Raw genomic sequence first — 12,024 nt, 5'->3', positions numbered from 1 at the left:
AAGCCACATTAACAGATGGCTGCATCTCTTTCTTTCCCGAAGGATTGATCAGAATTGGCTTTAAGAATCATATTAGCATATACGTATATAATAAGCCCTTTCCTTCTCTCTTTAAATTGGCACCAGCTATTAACAGGTTTCTCTCTCTCTCTCATCTTCCTCCCTCCCTCCTTCCCTCCCTCCCTCTCCTAAGCTGACCAGATCATCAGTTTCCTGATTTAAGGGGGAAAAAAGGCCAAGGATGTGCTCTCTTTACAGCTGAACCAGGGTTTATTTTCCCAGTGTTGAGCCATTCCCAAGTAGAGAGGCTCTTTGACACTAGGGTTCTCTGTGAGTGAACTTCTCACATTCAGCTTGCTTTTGGAATTGCCCATCACTAGGTCCAGGCCAGTTTTATCCTTGGATTTGTCCAGCAACCTAAACAGTATAATTGCACAAGGCCAAGGCAGTACTTTTACTCTAGGAAGCCTTCGCAACTCTCTGTTTAGCAGTTCCAAAATTAGGAGGTAGTGTAGCAAACAGTTTCAACAAGGCTCAGTAAGAATTCTTGACCCTAGAATGCGGGCTTTTTAAAAGCTGGAACAACCTAATTCATCTCTCTGTGTTTCACTTTCATAAAATTAGACCTCACCAAAGAGCAGGGGATTCTTAATATGTATCAAAGTGTATGTGGAATCTGGATGGGAATATTACATCTTTAATTTCACTAACCTCTAACTGCAATTTAGTATTTAGCATGTCCTTTAAATCTAAATGCAGACAACAAACCACAATAATATTAGGAGTACCTGTGCCTATATCCCCAGCACATATCACAGACAATTTCCTAAGGCAGTTTTATAAATATCTCAAAGTATCACTACTCTGATGTCACAATCAAATCATCATTACCTTTTTTGTTTTATCTAATAGACTATATCTATTTTAGAATGGTTTTAGATATACAGAAAAATTAAGGGGATAATACAGAGTTCTTATATATCTCATTCCCAATTTCCTCTATTATTGACACCGTACACTAGTGTGGTACCTTTTTTACAATTAATGAGCCAATATTAATAAAATAATATTAACCAGAGTCTGTACTTTATTCAGATTTCCTTGGCTTTTGCCTAGTGTCCTTAATTCCATTTCAGGCTTCCATCCAGGACACCACATTACATTTAGTTATCAAGCCCTCTTAGGCTCCTCTGGGCTGTGGTAGTTTCTCAGGCTTTTCTTGTTTTTGATAACCTTGACACTTTTTTTTTATTATTTATTTATTTATTTATTTATTTATTTATTTATGTATGGCTGTGTTGGGTGTTCGTTGCTGCGCGTGGGCTTTCTCTAGTTGCAGAGAGCGGGGGTTACTCTTTTTTTTTTTTTTTTCTTTTTGCGGTATGTGGGCCTCTCACTGTTGTGGCCTCTCCCGTTGCGGAGCACAGGCTCCGGATGCGCAGGCCCAGCGGCCATGGCTCACGGGCCCAGCCGCTCCGCGGCATATGGGATCCTCCCAGACCGGGGCACGAACCCGTATCCCCTGCATCGGCAGGCGGACTCTTAACCACTGCGCCACCAGGGAGGCCCGGGGGTTACTCTTTGTTGCAGTGCGCTGGCCTCTGATTGAAGTGGCCTCTCTCGTTGTGGAGCACGGGCTGTAGGCGCCTGGGCCTCCGTAGTTGCAGCACATGGGCTCAGTAGTTGTGGCTCACGGGCTTAGTTGCTCCCTGGCATGTGGGATCTTCCCAGGCCAGTGCTCGAACCCGTGTCCCCTGCATTGGCAGGTGGACTCTCAACCACTGCGCCACCAGGGAAGCCCCAACCTTGACGGTTTTGAGGAGCAGTGATCAAGTGTTTTGTAGCATACCTCACTAATGTAAACTGTCCAATGCTTTTCTCATGGTAAGGCTGGGATTATGGTTTATTGGGAGGACAACCAGATAAAGTGCCTTTTTTATAACATCTTATCAAGGGTACATGCTATCCACGTGATTTGACTGTTGATGTTGACCTTGATAACCTGGCTGAGGTCGTGTCTCAGATTTCTCCACTGGAAAGTCACTCCTCCACCCCTTCCACACTACACTTGTTGGAAGGAAGTCACTATGTGAAGCACAAACCCAAAGAGTGGAGAGTTAGGATCCACCTCCTTGAGGACAGAGTAGGTACATAAAATATTTGGAATTCTTCCACACAGAGTTGTCTATTTCCCCCCAAATATTAATTTATTCAATTATTGATATTTATTTATATCAGTATAGACTCGTGGATATCTATTTTATCCTTTGGGTTATAATCCAATACTACTTTATTTTGTTGTTTGAATTGTTCCAGCTTTGGCCATTGGGAGCTTTTGCTTTTGACGCCTGTGCTCCTTTGACATACTCCCTTTGGGGTGTGTGAGTTTGTGTGTGTCTGTGTATCTGTGTGTATATGTGTTTAGCATGCATGTTTGTGTGTGTGTTTAACACTTCCTGACTTTCTGGTACCACAAGGTGCTCCAGGCTCATTTTGTGTATTTCCTGCCCCAGTCCTAGAATCAGTCATTTCTCTGAGGAGCCCTGATTCCTTTTATTGGAGAGTAGTAATAGAAACCAAGAGCTGGGCTCTAGATGTGCTGTTGCTAATGGGGTATTATTTGATTAGGCTCTCTTAACTGAGAGAACAAAGAAATAGATATGTATAGTAACCCATGTATATACACATATCAGTAAATATTTCTCTATATAACTATCGATATCTATATTGAGCTGAGTGTATACTGATGTCTGCAACTATAATCCATTAATGCTGAGATTAGTTTAGCTTTCTCCTCGTTTATCTGTAAATTCATACTTCAATATTGAGAAATGTGGCTACCACCATCCACCATCTATTTATTTAATTGTTCAATTTCAGTACACATGTATCAGAATTGTTAACCCATCACCCCAACATCACTATTTTTAAGTATAGTAGTTAGTAGAGTCTCTGTTATATCTTGCTATTTAATGAGTTTAAATACCCATTCGTTTCTATATCACAAATTTGGTTTTTAAAATATTCTAATGACTGCATTTAAAACATAGTAACTAGTTTCTTTTGAGATTCTATGTATTATATTTTATGAATTTAAAAGTGTTATTTTAAGACTATTTAAGTGGGCTACTCCATATTGTCAAAGGATCCACAGTAAAAAGAAGGTGAGGTTCTCAACCTCACAAAGATTATTGTCAGTTTATAAGGAGATGATGTGAAATTGTCTGGTGCAAATGTTGGGAGCTCATGCGTGATAAGTGTTCGCTTTGTCCACTTGAGCAGGCTTCTTTCTCCTTTAAAGTTCTAAATACCTTGGAAGAGAGAACATGCTAAACCTTATGGTTAATAATTTATAATGTAGTGGAAGGATTTGCTAGGTATCAGTGTTGGAGGTAAAGGTCCATATAAGGTTGACAGAGGATGAGAAGAAGACAAGGATGACCCTGAAGGTCAGGGGTTTTGTAGTTGAACAGACTGGGGATTGGATCCTTCCATTCACAGCCTGACTTTGTCTCATTTTTGAAATAAGGAGAACAATGGCTATTACATAGGCTTGTCCTTAAGAGTGAAAGTAGATGTTTAATCTTTTCTTTCAATTTGTTTGAGACAGTGGGGATTAAGTGTGGTGATTTGGGACAGTTACATAACATATTGGATTGTCCTTCCTTGTATAGTTTTCACTCTGTGAAGCCAGACTCACTGGAGGTATAGATAGTTTCTCATGATAATTCAGGCTCCTTCATCCATGAAAGTACTCTTGCCAGGTGCTTTTTACTCATAGAAGACAATCAATGTTGATGGTGCTTGGGATAAAACAAAAATTAAAGATATTAAATGGCAGGAATTAACTGCTTCAGATGCTATACCATGGCGAGAGACATAGGGGAAAGAGAAAGAAAAAAAATGAAATGAGAAATGTCTTACGTCAACATGTACGGTTTGAATCTATCTGCTTGGAACTTGACATACACCAGTATGCCAGATAATTTAATTTAATGAATAGTGGCTAGGGTGAGGTGAAATAGATCAGTTTTTTAATCTATGACTTTTCATTGAAGAACCCTTTTTTAAAAAACAATCTTCGGATCATGACTTTGAGGTCTGCAGTAATTCCTTTCTGATATTCTAGAATTACAGATCAAATGGCCTCATGATATCATGCGTCTCCGCAAAGGACAATATGAAAACCTGAGCCAGAGGCCCTGGGTGCCTGAAGCTGTCAGCATTAGAACTACTCCTTTGGTTTAAGGAGTCCTTCCAGAAAGGACTCATTTAAATGCAAATATACTATCAAGAGGGGTAACCATGTATCCAGTATCTGATTAGCAGCCATTAACAATTTAGCAGAGATTAGCTTCTCAGATTTATTATGGAGAGGAGTTGTCAGGGTGATTTGGCCCAGGCATCTGTCATCCACTGACTGCCAGGTCTCCTGCCCTCTTCACTACATAGGGATCTGCCTAAAGCTGGGAATTTAGTTTACTAGGAAAGAATTGGGCACTCACCGCATGACAATCAATATTGTTTTACATAATTTTGACTTATGAGAAAGGGTAGGAGGAGAATTTCTATAATAATAGTACCTTTGTGTGTGTGTGTGTGTGTGTGTGTGTGTGGTAGCTGCTCAGCTTAGGTTGATTAATCATACTCTACAGAAATCTTAAAATTTTATGATAATCATCTACCCTTTCAATGAGGCCAGAAATTATATCATGTAAAATATGCACAAATGTAGTCTAGGGATGGCAAAGCTATAGTAATAGAAATAGAATTGCGTTCAAGTAATTATAGCTGGACTAAAAATTTCCTGCATTAATATGAAAGCACGGATACAAGAGTACAAGAAAATGATCATTCATATGAAGATTGATATTTCATATTGAATATCTGTAACAGAAATAGGAAAATGGAAGAAGGGAAATGACTACAAACAGAACAGTAACTGTTTCTTTAGACATCGCTAAGAATTCACCTTGTTTTTACTGGTAAGGAGTTCACATATAATACCAGACCTATATAATACAGGTAGTATTCTATAATTGGAAGCCTAGATTTAATTGAGAAATGTATGTGTACTTAAGTGAGATGCTTGGTAAATGGCATATGATACATTCAATAGTGTGGTGTAAGTAATTCTCAAATAAACCCTTTTAAAAATAAATCATCATGTAGAAGTCATGAAATAAAACAATGTACTTAGGCATTGCTCTTTAAATTTTTTAACCTTAAGTTTTTTTTTTAAAAGAGCTTCAAATGCTTAGCTTTTTAAATTTATTCATTTATTTGTTTATTTAATTTTGGCTGTGTTGGGTCTTCGCTTCTGTGTGAGGGCTTTCTCTAGTTGTGGCTAGTGGGGGCCGCTCTTCATCGCGGTGCGCGGGCCTCTCACTATCGCGGCCTCTCTTGTTGGGGAGCACAGGCTCCAGACGCGCAGGCTCAGTAGTTGTGGCTCACGGGCCTAGTTGCGCCGCGGCATGTGGGATCTTCCCAGACCAGGGCTCGAACCCGTGTCCCCTGCATTAGCAGGCAGATTCTCAACCACTGCGCCACCAGGGAAGCCCTAACCTTAAGTTTTTAAAGAATCTAAGAAAACCAAAAAATCCCTCCTGGAGAAAGGTATACTTTGAATAAAACTTTTGCATTGTAATGAATAGATTATTAAATAGTATTTATAAAGAATTATGTCTCTATAATTATTCATTTTTTAATAAAAATGAATATTCAACTTTTCAAATCAAATTTAAGCTTATAAGAAGAGGAAATTGAAATTTGATTAAAAAGTAAGTTTCAATGAACTGTGTTTGGTCATCAGGCAAGTGGATGTTCATCCATTCAGCAGATATTGATGGAGTGTCTAATATGTGCCGCTGTTCTAGGCACTAGAGCAGTAGGCTCTAGGAGTGAACAAATAAATCTCTTCTTTATGGATCTTATGTTCCAGTGGAAGGAGACCACCATAAATACATAAATATAGCATGTTAGTGGAAGGACCATGAAGGAGCAGCGTAATGATGCGAGGTTTAGGGCAAGCATATAGGGTGGTCAGGGAACATTTGAGCAGAGATTTGAAAGAAGTATGGGAGCAAACCGTATGAATACACTGAAAGAGAGGCTTGGTGTATGCAGGTGGGTGAGCTTATACTTTATGTGTTCCAAAGACTAGGAGGTTAGTTGGTTTGTAGTGAAATGATCAAAGGGGAAATTGTTAGAAGATAAGGTTAGAAAGCTAGGTTAGCGAAAAATCACTTAGGGTCTTTTAGGCGATGGTCAAGAGAGAACTTTAGAGGATTAAGAATTTGTTTTTGGACATAGTAAATTTGTGATGGCATGTGTGGACATGTGAAGTAGACAACTGGTTATACTAGTCTGAGTTTCAGCAGCAAGAGATTATCATGGCCCTAGATGAAAATTGGTAAATCATCATGGTATTTAAAGTCTCTAGATTTAAAGATGAAATCACTTTATAAGTAGGCATAGGCAGAGAATACATGATGCTGAAGGACTGAGCCAGGAGACACTCCATCCTCTAGAGGATTCGGCAAAGGATATAAGAAGTGAGCAGGGAGATAAGACGAATTGTCTCATGAGCCAAGTGGTAGGTGTTAGAAGGAAGAGGGAGTTATTATTAATCCTACTGGTAGATTAAGATGAGAACTGATCACTTAATATAGGACTTGGCAACATATAATAGATATCACTAATAACCTTAAGAAGAGTAGTTTCTGTGTAGTGGAGAGGACAAAAATAGGTAAGTGGGAGATAAGGAAATGAAACGTTAAGTGGAGCTGTGTTGTTTGAGTCGTTTTGCTCTAAAGAGGAGCAGAGCAATGGGGCAATGGTTAGAATTGGACATGGGAAGAGAGAAAGACTTTTTCCCTTTAAGAGGAGAGGTATTAGACCTTTGCATGCTAATGAAAGCATCTGGTAGAGAGCAAATAATGGAAGATACAGGGAAGAGGAGACACAGTAGAAGAGAAATCCCTGATTCGGCCAGAAGGGAGGTATCCAGTGCAGAGTAGAGGGTTCGGCCTTAGAACAGAGGACAAATATTTCTTCTGCCAAAGGAAGAAGGAAGGCAGCACACGTGGTTTCAGATAGATCCAGGTAGGATGGTAGACTTGGTGTTTGGAGTTCACGGATATTCTATTTTGATCCCTCCTGTATTCTCAGTGAATTAGGAAGCAGCTGAGAATTTAGAGGAAGACATGTTATAGACGTAAAGAAAGAGGAGTTATGAAATTGTTCTCTAGGACAGAAGAAAAGAGAATTGATTCAGCAATCAGTTTTCTAGTAAGTACTAAGAGTTCACATGGGGTAAAATGATTATGAATTTAAATGAGGCAAATTAGAAAGGTTGCTCATTTTTTTCTCCAGCCATGTTTAGTTGTTTGGCCCAGACGCTGAATTGGCATAAGTTCTATTTCACTAGGGCTGGCATTTTGCACTGCCAATATGACTAAGAGTGAGGGCCAAGGGACTTCACAGTGTCTCTGCAAAAGAGTGATTCTAATGACAGACCATGGGTTCTAATCAGGGTAAGCAGAGAACTGAGGAATTACGTCTTGAGCGCTACACTTGATTTTAACTGCAGGTTGGAACACAAAACTGAAAATCTTGACTGATAATGGTATGGTAAGGGCAGACACAGCTAGAACCTCCACATTTCACTCTGTTACACAGGAATTCTCCATGTTTCTTTCAGCTGAATTCCTGTCTCTCATTTCTTGATTCTTAATTCAGTGACATTATCTGAGGGGAGGTATGCATTTTTGATAAAGAGTTTCAGAAATGCATTTTACAAGACTACTTTTGATTTTAAAGTTGTTAGACTAGAAATAAGTTTAACAGAGCTTGCAATGTTTTCAAGTGCTTTTCTTTTCTCTAAAGAGACATTTGTTTGACTATTACACCGAGCACCATCCTTCAGGTGTTCTTCCTCTGGCATTGAAAATAGGAGTAAAATGTAAAAATTAAACAAACATATTATCTTCAAACAGATATGGATCACTGTTTTCTTTCTAATATGGGCCAAATCTTGCTATTGACACCATGTCCATTTTTTCCCCAGTGTAACTAGTTGATTACTAGTTTTCCCTTCATTGTGTGTATGAGACATGTTTGCCCCCTCATGGATGAATCTGGAACTGTCACCGTGAACTTTTTCTTGTTTTTATAGGGAAAAATAGACTGGAAGTATAGATATTGTGGTCAATGGGAATTATTTTTGAAGGAAATGTTGAGGCTGACCAAAAGAGGTTGAAATCACTAGATGTTTAACCTTCAATTAGTTTCAGAACTTGGGATTATGTTAAGAACCACACTTTAAGTGAATCTGGAAGAAGATGATAGACAAAAAAGTTTAAATTTTGACATCCTTTTAAAATATGAGAACACAGAATTGTGAAGAAAGCTAGTCTCACTCTTATTTAAATATTAAAATGCTTAATGTTTGTAACTTAACTCAGAAGGATGAGATGGCTTTTCTTCAATTAGTTTAAGATTATATAAATATAAATGAAGGAAAACCTGCCATTGATTAATCTTCACTTGCTACATATAGAGTTATACAAGTTATGAGAAAGTCCATTCTTAGGACTGTGGGAACAACAATGAATCTGACTTTCCCTTAAGTGTTTTCCCTAACATTCTAGAAAAAATAACTTCAATGTGCTGATTTAGACATTTATGACTTATTTGCTTGTCACTGTTTCCGTTTCTAGGAATAAGACCCAGTTTCTTTCCTCAAAAGAGTTGCAAGTTGATATAGAGCCAAAAATTGCAATAAAGTGTAATCAATTCCACTGCAGAAGTTTGTACTTGATATAAATTAATAGAAGTGCAAGCAATGTATTTTAAGTTCATTCTAGAGGAGTAGTTCAGAATAGCTTCATAGAGGAGAAGACCTGAGCTATCTTGGGAGATGTTTAAACAGATGAGGAGTGGAGCCGGAGTTGGGAAGGCAAAGGCAGTGTAGCCTTAGAATGCAAATGTTCACAGACATGATCTTGTGGCTTATTCACCATTCTTACCGACCTAAGAAGGACACCTGCTGGTAGCTTCATCATCATCATCATCACCATCATGTTAATAAAGAATGGATATTTTTGTCAGGTAGTCAAACAAGCTCTTTACATGTAGCACCTAGATGTTTTCTACGATCCACCTTATGAGTTCAATCATTGTAATTATTCTCATTTTTCACATACAAAAATGAAGACTTAGAGAGATTAAGTAATTTGTTCAAATCTTGGTGTGTGCCCTTTCAACTCCATGCTCTGTACCTCTGTGCTTAACAGGCTAGGATGATTTGCCCATATTAAGGGCTCAGATATTGGTTGATAAGTATAATAATCTCATAAAAGGTAAAGTGAAGTAATCTGCTTTGATGTTTATGATGCAGTTTGGTGAATGCACTTAAGTGCCAATAGATGAAAAATAAAAGTTAGAATCACACAAGACATAGAGAATAAAAATTCATATATGTATGTCTGTTGGGAACAAAAAATCCTCTTGAATGTCTAACTTCTTAGTAAATATCAGGATATCACATACACATCATTAGGCAGCATCAATGGAGTATCCTCTGTACCCTGCAAGAGGGCACTGTTACAGATGCACAGAAAGAAAATTCATATTTCCTGCACATTATAAATAAGGACATACTATGATCACTCTTTAAGAATGAAGTAATTTGAATTTTTAACTTTTCCTTATCAATTGGTGTATATGAATCATGTTAGGTGAAGAATTATTGGTTGATTGGACATTTTATGTTTTAATTCTTTTCAGAAAACAGTAAACAAATCCCTTTAGGATCAAAATATCACATTCAGCAAATAAGTTATTATACTGAAGAAAGTGATGAATTCAGTAAAGTGTCTGGAATCTAAAATATTATTATATAAGAAGTAATTGAAGGAACTGGGAGTAGATGACATGAAGCAAGACCAGGAGAGAAGTAGGTGGTCGCTCTAAACTATTTTAAGAGTTGTCCTATGAAAAAGGGTTTAGACTGTCCCACACTGAAGATTTTAGACCAAGTAGACAGGTTTAGGTTGATAAAAGGATGAATATTTTGACAAGTAGAACCTTTCAACTATAAAATGGACCGACTGCATTTTAAACTCAAGAACTCCCTGTTACTGAAGTGCTTTGACAGAGGTTGAAGTTAAGCAGTTGGAAAAGGAAGAGCCTTTACAGTGAGAAAATTCTATGATTCTATGGTTTTCAACTCATAAATTTGTGTAGTTCATCCATTTTATTCATTGTATACACTTAAGTATATTGTTCCTTGAAATGGCCATTCAAAGTTGTTTCCTGTGCCACACACTATGAATGCTAGGGTTGGTCCTGTGTAAATCTTACCCCCATTGAATTAGTATTAACCCTAAACAAGCAGCTTTCTTCCATAAGGAAACAAGAAAAGAGGTTCAGAAATGTCCAAACTAAGTTTCTATAAAACGGTGTTATCCAATCTTATTTATCAAAAAACTTCAAACAGGGGCTTCCCTGGTGGCGCAGTGGTTGAAAGTCCACCTGCCGATGCAGGGGACACGGGTTTGTGCCCTGGTCCGGGAAGATCCCACATGCCGCGGAGCGGCTAGGCCTGTGAGCCATGGCCACTGAGCCTGCACATCCGGAGCTTGTGCTCCACAACGGAAGAGGCCACAACAGTGAGAGGCCCGCGTACCGCAAAAAAAAAAAAAAAAAAAAAAAAAGGGAAGATGCAGACCTGTATGCTTCAGGATTTTCTCACCAAAACCCCACACAATTTCTTTACTATTCCAGCCAAGTATGGTCTAGCCCTACCCTCATCCCTGTTTTTCTAAGTTTAGTAATAAAGAAAGAGATGGAAATAAAGAAGAGATATTAGGTAGAAAGATATAAAATAGTGGGGAAAATAATATAAGTGAAGTCATGTACCACCACCATTTACTAGAAGTGAACTTTCAGCACCAACATTAATATTTTTTCCTGTTATATCTGTAAATGATAATAACTAATATGTGCATAACAATTTTCAATTTAATCAAATCTCATTTTTATAACTAACTACTTCACAACAAGTAACATGCTAAGGCAACATCAATAGATGAAAAAAGGTAGTCCTTGGCCCCAAGGAATGTTGCCCAGGAGAACACAGATATATGTAAAAAATACAATCACAATACAGTGTAGCAAGTGCAACAACCAGGCATGCAGAAGTGCAAGGGTAGCAAAAAGGAGCGTGTGATCACAACACTAAAAAGAAGACTGCACAAAAGACATAATATGTAAACTGAGGTTTGAAAAATGAAGTGGGTTGCCCAGGTACCCCATACGGAGAAAGGAATTCTTGGAGGAGGGAAAAGCATAAATGAAGACAGTGAATTGTTCATATAATCCAGAAGTGAAGTAGGCAGTGGCAGGAGAAATGATTGGACACAGGCGTCATGAATACTTGCAGGTCTGCATTTTAGCAAGTCCATTCTAAAGGAAACTTTGAGGATCATCTCGGGGGCGGGGGACAGTGGGGGGACAGAGCTAGTCATTCCTGCCAGAAACACTGGAACCAGTTTCTACCAACCCACCAATAGAACGACTTCAAAGGCAACATGATATCACAGAAAGGGCTTGTTTTTTTGTTTGTTTGTTTTTAGTTCATTAGGCCTCACTTAAAATTCTGATTCCACAATGCACTTGCTTTGGGATCTTGAACAACACTCATAACCTCTGCAAGTCTCAGTGTAGTAAGTTTATGTGATTACCTTCATCTGTAATATCTCTGCGATGCAATTTTAATGGAAACTCAAGTTCAGGTCAAAGACAAGTTTCTCTGTGACTTCTCCGAATTGATTCAAAAGCCGTCTCTCCCATCCTCATTTGGCTTCTCTTATGGAATCTCATAAAAACTTCTATGACCTCTTTCGGTTTTTTGTTGTTGTTGTTGTCTGTTTGTTTGTTTTTTAATTTAAGTATAGTTGATTTACAATGTTGTGTTACTTTCAGGTGTACAGCACAGTGATTCCTTTTTCACATTCTTTT

General features: G+C 38.3%; 1 protein-coding gene across 1 annotated transcript in view; it reads left to right on the top strand.

Moving 5' to 3' along the window:
* LOC132493267 (BCL-6 corepressor-like) overlaps window positions 1-12,024 on the top strand; it is a 204,718-nt gene that overhangs the window by 157,432 nt on the left and 35,262 nt on the right. The window lies entirely within an intron of this gene.

Source organism: Mesoplodon densirostris, chromosome 7, assembly GCF_025265405.1.
Source record: "Mesoplodon densirostris isolate mMesDen1 chromosome 7, mMesDen1 primary haplotype, whole genome shotgun sequence".
Taxonomy (NCBI): domain Eukaryota; kingdom Metazoa; phylum Chordata; class Mammalia; order Artiodactyla; family Ziphiidae; genus Mesoplodon; species Mesoplodon densirostris.
This window is presented reverse-complemented; position numbering and strand designations above follow the sequence as displayed.